This window comes from Phocoena sinus, chromosome 8, assembly GCF_008692025.1.
Source record: "Phocoena sinus isolate mPhoSin1 chromosome 8, mPhoSin1.pri, whole genome shotgun sequence".
NCBI lineage: Eukaryota > Metazoa > Chordata > Mammalia > Artiodactyla > Phocoenidae > Phocoena > Phocoena sinus.
In genome coordinates this window covers 24,617,841-24,627,229 of record NC_045770.1, presented here as the reverse complement: position 1 = coordinate 24,627,229, position 9,389 = coordinate 24,617,841, and the positions used below count along the sequence as shown (strand labels likewise).

The window sequence follows — 9,389 nt, the reverse complement described above, 5'->3', positions numbered from 1 at the left end:
TTAAATATGCAGATTGCTTTGAGTAGTATAGCCATTTTAACAATGTAAATTCTTCCAATCCAAGAGCATGGGATATCTTTCCATTCCTCTGAATCATCTTCAATTTCCATGATCAATATTTTATAGTTTTCAGTGTATAGGTCTTTCATCTCCTTGGTTAAGTTTATTCCTTGGTTTTGTTTTGTTTTGTTTTTGTTTTTGTACACAATTCTAAAAAGGATTGTTTTTTTTTTTTACTTTCTCTTTCTGATATTTTGTTATTAGTTGTAAAGAATTGCAGCAGAGTTCTGTATATTAATCTAGTATCCCACTATCTTGCTGAATTTATTTATTAGTTCTAACAGTTTTTGTGTGGAGACTTTAGGGTTTTCTATATGAAGTATCATGTCATCTTCAAATAGTGACATTTATACCTCTTCCCTTCCAATCTGTATACTATTTATTTGTTTTTCTTGTCTGGCTGCTGTGGCTAGGACTTCTAATACTATGTTGAATAGAGGTAGTTAGTTGGGCATCCTTGTCTTGTTCCTGAATTTAGCAGAAAGGCTTTCAGCTTTTCACCATTGAGGATTATGTTGGCTGTGCGTTTGCCATAAATGGCTTTTATTATGTTGAGATACGTTCCCTCTATGCCCATTTTGGTGAGAGTTTTTATCATGAATGGATGTTTAATTTTGTCCAATGCTTTTTTTTTTTTTTGCATCTATTGAGATGATCTTGTGGTTTATGTCTTTCCTTTTGCTAATGTGGTGTATCACATTGATTGATTTGCTTATGCCAAACCATTCTTGCATCCCTGGAGTGAATCCAAATTGATCATGGTGTATGATCTTTTTAAGTATTGTTGGATTTGATTTGCTATTATTTTGTTAAGGATTCTGTATTCATCAAGGATATTGACCTGTAACATATTTTTTTGTAGTGTCTTTGTGTGGTTTTGGTATCAAGGTGATAGTGGTTTCACAGAATGAATTTGGGAGCGTTCCCTCCTCTTCAATTTTTTGGAATTGTTGAAGAAGGATAGGTATAAGTTTTTCATTTTACGTTTGGTACAATTCCCCAGTGAAGCTGTCCCATCCTGGGCTTTTGTTTGCAGGGAGTTTTTTATTACAGACTCTATTTCACCGCTAGTGATCAGTCTGTTCAAACTATCTGTTTCTTCTTGACTCAATTTTGGCAGGCCGTAAGTTTCTAGAAATTTGTCTATTTCTTGTAGGTAGTCCTATTTGTTGGCATATAACTGTTCATAGTATTCTCTCATTATTTTTTGTATTTCTGTGGCATCAGTTATTATTTCTCCTCTTTCATTTCTTATTTTGTTTTCGTTTTTTGGGGGGGTCACCTCTCTTTTCTTCTTGGTGAGCTTAGCTAGAGGTTTGTTGATTTCATTTACCTTTTCAAATAACCAGTTCTTGTTTTTACTGATATTTTCTATTGTTTTTTAATTTCTATTTTATTTATTTTCTCTCTGATCTTTATTATTTCCTTCTTTCTGATGACTATGGGCTTTTGGGTTTTGTTTGTTCTTTTTCTAATTCTTTTAGGTGGTAAGTTAGGTTGTTTATTTGAGATCTTTCTTGTTTCTTCAGGAAGGCCTGTATCACTATGAACTTCCCTCTTAGAATTGCTTTTGCTGCCTCCCATAAATTTTATAAGGTTGTGTTTCCATTTTCATTTGTCTCAAGGTATTTTCTGATTTCTTCTTTGATTTCATCATTGACCCATTTGTAGTAGCATGTTGTTCACTATCCATGTGTTTATTCTATTCCTAGTTTTCTTTCTGTGGTTAATTTCTAGTTTCATACAGTTATGTTCAGAAAAAATGCTTGAAATAATTTCTATCCTTTTAAATTTGTTGAGATTTGTTTTGTGACCTAGTATGTGCTCTATCCTAGAGAAGGTTCCATGCATACTTGAAAAGAATCTGTATTTTGGTTTTGTTTTCGTTTTTGTTTTTTTTTTGGATGTAGGATCTTGTAGATATAAATTAAGTCCAACTGGTCAATTGTGCCATTTAAGATCTCTGTTGCCTTATGATCTCTCCATTGATGTCAGTAAGGTGTTAATGTCTCCTACTATTATTGTATTATGGTCAATTTCTTCCTGTATGTCTGTTAGTATTTGCTTTGTATAGTTAGGTGCTCCTATATTGGGTGCATATATGTTAATGAGTGTAATATCCTCTTCTTGTATTGATCCCTTTATCGTTAGATAATGCTCTTCTTTGTCTTTTTTATGGCCTTGGTTTTAAAGTCTATTTTGTCTGATATGTTTATTGCTACCCTCACTCTCTTGCCATTTCCATTTGCACGAAATATCTTTTTCCATCCCCTTACTTTTAGTTTGTGTCTTTCACCCTGAAGTGAGTCTCTTGTAGTCAGCATATCATAGTTTCTTGTTTTATTATCTAATCTGCAACTCTGTGTCTTTTGATTGGAGCATTTAGTCCATTGACATTTAAAGTAATTATTGATAGGTATGTACTTATTGCCATTTTAATCCTTGTTTTCCAGTTGTCTTTGTAGTTCTCTTTTGTTGTTCTCCTTGTCGTTTTCCTTTTGTGGTTTGATGATTTTCTTTTGTAGTATGCTTGAGTTCTTTCCTTTTTGTTTTTTGTGAATGTATTGTATGTTTTCTATTTGTGCTTACCATGGAGTTCAAGTATGTTGACCCATAACTATATCTATTTTCTTTAAACTGATAGCCATTCAAGTTAAAACACAGTCTAAATGATCTACATTTTTATCCTCCTTTCTCCCACATTTTGTGACTTTGATGTCCTATTTTAAACCTTCATGCTTATGTTTTTACTATTAATTGTAGTTAAAAGTCATTTTACAATTTTTAAAGTTGTTTTTTAATCTATGTTCTGGCTTATTTAAGTGATTTTCAACCTTTTATATGTTTGCCTTTCCTATTGTGATTTCCCCTTTCCCGTAGACTCTTGCTTCTTTTCTATTTAGAGAAGACCCTTCAATATTACTTTTGGGGTAGCTTAAGTATTGCTGAATCCTTTTAGTTTTTGCTTCTCTGAGAAATTATTTCTTTCTCCTTCTATTCTAAATGATAATCTTGCTGGGTAGAGTGCCGTAGGTTGCAGGTTTTTCTCTTTCAGGACTTTAAATATATAATGCCACTCCCTCCTGGCCTATAAAGTTCCTGCAGAGGAATCAGCTGATAGCCTTATGGGGGTTCCCTTTTAACTGACTCTTTGTTTTTCTCTTGCTGCCTTTATAATCCTCTCTATCTTTAACTTTTGACATTTTAATCATGATATGTCTTAGTATGAGTCTGTTTAGGTACATCTGTTTTGGGGCCCTCTGTGCTTCCTATACCTAGATATCTGTTTCCTTCTTTAAGTTTGGGAAGTTTTCAGCTATAATTTCTTCAAATACATTTTCAATGCCCTTCTCTCTCTCTTTTCCTTCTGAAACCCCTATTATGCATAGGTTGGAATGCTTTATATTATCCCATAGATCTTGTATGTTACTTTCTTCTTTTTTTTTTTTTTTAATTTGTCTTTCTATGTACTGTTTGGATTGGGTGATTTCCATTATTCTGTCTTCCAGATCACTTGTTAGTTCTCCAGTGTCATTTAGTCTGCTACTTATTGCTTCTCTATTGGTTTTTATCATGACAATTGAATTGTCTGTTTTTGATTGGTTCATTTTTTTGGTTTCTAATTCCTTGTTAAAGTGATCTGCATTTCCATTGAAAATCTTTTAAATTCATTTAGAATTTTTATTACCTCATTTTTGAACTCAAGGTCTAGTAGACTGGTGAGGTCTGTTTCATTCATTGTTTTTTCAGGAGATTTCTCTTATTCTTTTAATTGGGAGTAGTTCCTCTCCCTTTCCATTTTACTTAACTTTTTCTGTCTCTGAAATTAAGAGAACCAGTTATCTACTCTGGTCTTGAAGGGGTGTTTTTATGTGGGGCCATCCCTATGTAGACTGTGTGTGTCCAGTATTTTTTGTGTGAGGGCTGGTTTTGTTATGGATGCCGTGCAGAATGGGTGTGGTTGGTGTTAGGGGATTTAAACTTTGTGCAGGAATGAGGCAGGGCTTCCTCTATGCTCTGTTGCTATCACAGCCCTGTCAGGGGCAAGTTCTGCTCCCCAGTTTTTGGAGTAGAAGCCCTGAGGCTCAGGTTCTATCAGGCTCCATTGCCCTTGAGTGCAAGATCTGCCACAAAGGATGTGATTGCTGAAGGAAGTGAAGCCTATATGATCACAGAGGACCCATGTGCCACCTGTGTAGCATCTGTGGTTCCACTCAGAAGCAGCCCAATGTTGCATCTCTTTTTCTCTTGTGTTCATCCCAGATCTAGTGCAAGGCTGTGGTTTGGAGTAGCATTGTGACTACACAGGGCACAGAGGGTCAGGGCATTGTGACTGCAGGAATTAAGGTGGCTGTGCTGCCCCGAGATCTGGGCTGCCTCTGTGGCAGACTTCTCCCAGGACTTGTCTGCTCCAGATCTAGTGTAAGCTGTGGTATGGAGTGGGCAGGGCCTAAGTGCCCTCACTGGAAAACAAACCATTGAGTACTCCTGCCCATGGCTTGTCTGCCCAAGATGCAGAGCTTAGCCACTGTGCCCTCTTGTGGTACTGCCCTGTGCATACACTAAAGATGTTCACTGCAGCCCCTCCCCACCTTGTGCACATGCTGAAAATGGGCTCCAAGCTTCACCTGGATCACACCTCAGGTGCCCTAGTATGTCTCCACATAGCTAGACAAAATTTTTGCCCAGATCTTGTGCCAGGCTGTGGTGTGGAGTGAGCAGGGCCAGAGTGTTGTGCCTTGGAATTGATAAGTGCAGCGAAGCAGCAGCTGCCAGTGCAATGCTCTTTCTGCCCTGATTGTTAACAAGCCAGCATGTGTGCACTCCTCACAAATAAAAACCAGGCTTCTCCAGCCCTTCTGTCTGTCTCAGCAGATTTCCCAGCAGGCAAGAGGCCTTGCAGGCAAGACCCTAGGACTGGGATGCTTAGATTGTGGGTTGACCTGCTCACTTCCCAGAACGAGGGACCCCCTGTGTGGACCTTCTCTTCCTTACAGATCCCTCCCAGGGGCTCAGGTCCAACCTGATGCCTTTTTTTCATCCTATCCAATTATGTGGAGATCTTTCCTGCAGCATTTGTTGTATAGGAGTTCTGTCAGTTTTTCCAGTTAGTTTTCCATGAGAATTGTTACATATGTAGATGTATTTTTGCTGTGTTTGTGGGGGACAGGTGAGCTCCAGGACCTCCTACTATGCCATCTTGATCCCCCTAATTCCTGAAGTCATTTTTATGAAAAGTAAATGGGAACTTTCCAAGTGTAATCTGTATTTAAGTTCATCTCAAAGCCCATATTTTAAAAGCCTTATTTTAATACAATGGAATATTATTCAGCCATAAAAAGAAATACTGCCATTTGCAGCAACATGAATGAAATTCAAGGGCATTATGATAACTGAAGTAAGTCAGACAGAGAAAGACAAACTTTGCATGGTCTTAAAATAATTCCACTATGTGGAATCTAAAGAAGTGGAACTAACTCATAGAAACAGAGTAGAATGGTTGTTACCAGGTGCTGGGGGAAATGGGGAGACGTTGGTCAAAGAGTACAAACTTTCAGTTATAAGATGAATAAGTTCTGGGGATATAATGTACAGCAAGGTGACAATAGTTACCAATACTTTATTGTAAACTTAAAATCTGCTAAGAGAGTAGATCTTAAATGTTCTCACCACACACAAAAAATGGTAACTATGTGAGGTGATGGATGTGTTAACTAACCTTAATGTGGCAGTCGTTTCAGAATATATACATATATCAAATCATCGCATTGTCTGCTTTACTCATACAAACTTCTTTGTCAATTATATCTCTGTAAAGCTGGGAGAAAACCCTTATTTTAAAAGATCTTGGGACTTCCCTGGTGGTCCAGTGGTTAAGAATCCATGCTTCCAATGCAGGGGGCCCAGGTTCGATCCCTGGTCAGGGAATTAAGATCCCACAGGCCGCACAGCAAGGCCAAAATATTTTTTAAAATTTTTTAAAGTAAAAGATCTTGTTTGTAGGGTCTACTAAATATATACTATTGCCACTACTATTGTCTGAATCTTTTTTCCTGAGATAGTCCAACCTCTGAAATAATTAGTTAAGCATCGGTGAAAAGGAAACAGACGTGGGATTGAACAAAAAAAAATTTTTTTAAATAAGGGAACCAAAAAATCAACTGAAGAAATTTAAAGTATGTAATTAACCATAACTATACCTTATCGTTTAGTTTTAAATACCATCCGTAGGCTGACAACTCCCAAATTTTTAACTCCAGTACAGGTGTCCCCAGAGCTCCAGATTCATATATCTAACTGCTTACTTGACATGTCCATGAGGAAATCTTAAAGGCATCTCAAAAGTGGCCCAAACAAAACTCTTTGTTTCCCCATTTCCTACTCTTTTCCCATTCACTCCCACCCCAGTATAGAGAACCTCAATCAGTTCTCAAGCTAAGAATCCTCCTTTTCTCTTATCCTCCCCATTCAATCCAATAGCCAGTCTTTTTCCATTTCCAAAATATATCTTAAATTCACTAACTTTTCTCTATGTCCACCACTGAAGGCCAAACCACTAAAATCTCTAGTCTAGACCACTACAGTAGACTCCCATATCTTCTTACATATTCTATTCTTGCTTCTGTACAGTTAATGCCAAAATGCCTATGAAATAAGGCCACTCTCCTGCCTACAAGCCTCCAATGCTGCCTGTTATATTTAGAATAAAGTTTAGGCTCCTCACTCTGGTTTACAATACTCCTGCCTGTCTCTTCAACTTGCACATGGTACTCTTCTTTCTATTTCTCAAATTCCAAGCCTGTCTTATTTCCTCTGCCTGGAAAAATCTGCCTCCAGATTATTGGAGCATAATTTCAGCATAGTCTCAGGTCCAATGTCACATACTCAGAAAAGACTTCCCTGACATAAATTAATCCATTGTCTCCCAGTCTCTCTCTGTCAAATTGATTGATTATATGTTTACCATAGAAATTTCTTATGGGCTGAATTGTGTTCCCTCCAAATTTATATGTTAAAGTCAAACAGGACCAAGAAGGCAGGACCATCACCCTGGTAAACCAGGAAGGCAGGGCCACCCTGGTTGGCCTAAAGAACAAAGCATCAAGCCAAAGAGGATTATTCTCAAGCCTTAAAGTATAATGAAATTTTCCCCTGCTAGTTTTTGATTTGCTGGGACTTACTTGTGATGCCTTTTTTCTCTCCAGTTTATTCCTTTTGGAATGGAGAATGTCTGTCCTATGCCTGCCCACCACTTGTTCAGTTTGGTTTTTTTTTTTTAACATCTTTATTGGAGTATAATTGCTTTGCAATGGTGTGTTAGCTTCTGCTGTAAAACAAAGTGAATCAGCTATACATATACATACATCCCCATATCTCCTCCCTCTTGCGTCTCCCTCCCACCCTCTCTACACTTGTTCAGTTTTACAGGTTCACAACTAGAGAGGAATTTTGCCTCAGGATGAGTCATACCCCAAATCTCACCCGTACATTATTAAGATAATATCTAGATGAGATTTTTGGACTTAGACTTGATGCTGGAATGGGTTAAGACTTTTGAAGCTGTTGGGATAGGGCAAATATATTTTGCATGTGAGGACATGAATTTGGGGGTGGGCAGAGTGGAGAGTGTTTGGGGCTGAATTGTGTCCCACCAAAATTCATATGGTGGAAGTCCTAATGCCTAGTACCTCAGAATGTGACTATATTTGGAGATAAGATCTTTCAAAGATAATAAAGCAAAGTAATTAGGGTAGGCCCTAATCCAATATGACTGGACCTTTTAAGAAGGAAGACAATGTGAGGATGCAGGGAGAAGATGGCCATCCGCAAGCCAAGGAGAAGGCCTCAGAAGAAACCAACCCTGCTGACACCTTGAATTTGTACTTCCAGCCTCCAGAACTGTGAAAAAATAAATTTCTGTTATTTAAGCCACCTAGTGTGGTACCTTGTTATGGCAAACCAAGCAAACTAATTCAGAAATTAGCTAAAATTGTCTTGTTTATTTAACTTAGTGTTCCCCTGCCCACAAAGCGAGTCTTGCCCTTCTAGTAGGAACAGCCCCATAAGTGCATTGATAATCATGTTAGAGCTCAACAAAGAGGTTAAACCATAGAGCATTCAGGTAACCCCCTCCAGAAAGTTTTTTAAATCTCTTCATACATATCTTCTACAAAGTTTAATGTATTAATCTCAATTCCCCTCTCACAACCTTTTTCTTTCTTCACTCTCCTGCACTGATTCTCAGCACCCATTCCTTTAGCCATACTAGGTTACTTGAAGTTCATGAAATATGCCATGCTGTTTTGCATGGCTATGCCTTTGCACATGCTTTCCCTTTGTCTAGAATAACCCTCGATATCTGCTTAGGCTAGCTAGTGCCTTCTTATACTTCAAAACTCAGCTCAGGGGTTCCTTCCTCAGGGAAACGTTTTTAAAGTCTCCCTGTTTTATATTTATTTTCTATTTCATTAACTTTTGTTCCAATCTATATTGTTTTTTCCTTCTACATTTTTTGGTTTTATTCTTCTATATCCCTGACTCCTTAAGTTGTATGCTAAGCCCATTAATTTTGAGCTGAATCTCACAAGTTGATGATATTTTTGCTATCGTTCAATTCTAAGTGTTTTCCAGCTTCCATTATGATTTCTTCTATTTCTTCTATGAGTTAAAACATTCCTTGATTTCCAAGCATAATAAGCTATTTTTAAGTTATTTTTCTGTAATTGAGTCTTAATTTAATTGCTTAATTAATGATTATGTAGCCTATAGGTTACCAAAACTTTGAAATTTGCCAAGACTAGCTTTAAGACCTACTACATAGTCAGTTTTCATAAATGTTTCATGTGTGTTTTAAATAATGTGTATTCTCTAATATTCTAATGTCTATTAGACCAAACATTAATGGTGCTCTTCAAATATTGCATCTCCTACTGATTTTTTGTCTGTTTGACCTATCAATTATTGAAACATTTGTTAAACCAGTGACTTTCAAAATGTGGTTCCTAAACCAGAAACATCAGCAGCACTTGATAACTTTTTAGAAGTGGAAATTCTCAAACTTTACCCTCAGCCTACTGAATCAGGAACTCTAGAGTGGGCCCAGCAATCTGTGTTCTAACAAGGCTTCCATGGTTTCTGATGTATGTATACTAAAATTTGAACCAGTGCATTAAACAATCCCTCTATAATGGGAGCTTTATCAGTTTCTCCTTGTAGATTTGCCAATGTTTACTTTGGATGTTTTTAATTTTTGTTACCAGGTACGTAGTAATTTTAAATTGTTATATATCTCTAGTGAGTTAAATATTTTATCATTATGACATGGTACT

At 37.1% G+C, this 9,389-nt stretch overlaps 1 non-coding gene across 1 annotated transcript; it reads left to right on the top strand.

Annotated features, from left to right (window-relative positions):
• Positions 1 to 5,915: 5,915 nt before the first annotated feature.
• On the top strand, positions 5,916 to 5,988 carry TRNAW-CCA. Its single transcript has one exon. It is a non-coding gene; the product is annotated as a tRNA-Trp (tRNA).
• The last annotated feature ends 3,401 nt before the right edge of the window (positions 5,989 to 9,389 follow it).